Raw genomic sequence first — 1,268 nt, 5'->3', positions numbered from 1 at the left:
CAGGGCTTGCAAACTATCATGCATTAAAAAGGGACACCCAGCGGTGAGCTGCCCAGTGATGCGAGCTTACCAGACGAGCTAAATGTCTTCTATGCTCGCTTCAAGGCAAGCAACACTGAACCATGCATGAGAACACCAGCTGTTCTGGATGACTGTGTGGTTACATTCTCCATATCCGATGTGGGAAAGACTTTTTGGTGGGAAAGACTTTTTAAACAGGTTAACACTTTTAAACAGGTTAACATAGCTGTAGGGCCAGACGGATTACCAGGACGTGTACTCAGAGCATGCGCTGACCAGCTGGTAAGTGTCTTCACTGACATTTTCAACCTCTCCCTGACCCAGTCTGTAATACCTACATGTTTCAAGCAGACCACTGCAGTCCCTGTGCCCAAGAACGCCAAGTTAACCTGTCTAAATTATTATTGCCCCATAGCACTAACATCTGCAGCCATGAAATGCTTTGAAAGACTGGTCATGGCTCACATCAACACTATCATCCCAGACACCCTAGACCCACTTCAATTCGCATATTGCCCCAACAGATCCACAGATAATGCAATCTCTATTGCACTCCACACTGCCCTTTCCCACCTGGACAAGAGGAACGCCTATGTGAGAAAGCTGTTCATTGACTACAGCTCAGCTTTCAACACCATAGTGCCTTCCAAGCTCATCACTAAGCTAAGGACCCTGGGACTGAACACCTCCCTCTGCAACTGGATCCTGGCCTTCCTGACGGGCCGCACCGGGTGGTGAGGGTAGTGAACAACACATACGCCATGCTGACCCTCAACATGGGGACTCCTCCAGAGGTGCGTGTTTAGTCCCCTCCTGCACTCCCTGTTCACCCACGACTGGTTGCGCATCACTCTAACACCATCATTATGTTTGTTCACAACGATGAGACAGCCTATAGAGAGGAGGTCAGAGACCTGGCAGTGTGGTGCCAGGACAACAACCTCTCCCTCAACATCAGCAAGACCAAGGAGCTGATAGTGGACTACAGGAAACGGGGGGCAGAGTACTCCCCCATTCACACCGACAGGGCTGTAGTGGAGCGGGTGAAGAGCTTCAAGTTCCTCAGTGTTCACATCACTAAGGATCTATCATGGTCCACACACACCAACACAGTATTGAAGAGTGCATGACAACACCCGTTTCCCCTCAGGAGGCTGAAAAGAATTGGAATGGGCCCTCAGAAACTCAAAAAGTTCTACAGCTGCAGTATTGAGAGCATTTTGACTGGCTGCATCGCCCTGCCAACC

The sequence above is a fragment of the Salmo salar genome, chromosome ssa13 (assembly GCF_905237065.1).
Source record: "Salmo salar chromosome ssa13, Ssal_v3.1, whole genome shotgun sequence".
NCBI classification, from domain to species: domain Eukaryota; kingdom Metazoa; phylum Chordata; class Actinopteri; order Salmoniformes; family Salmonidae; genus Salmo; species Salmo salar.
The sequence above is the reverse complement of the archived record's forward strand: the minus strand, read 5'-3'. Positions refer to the sequence as shown.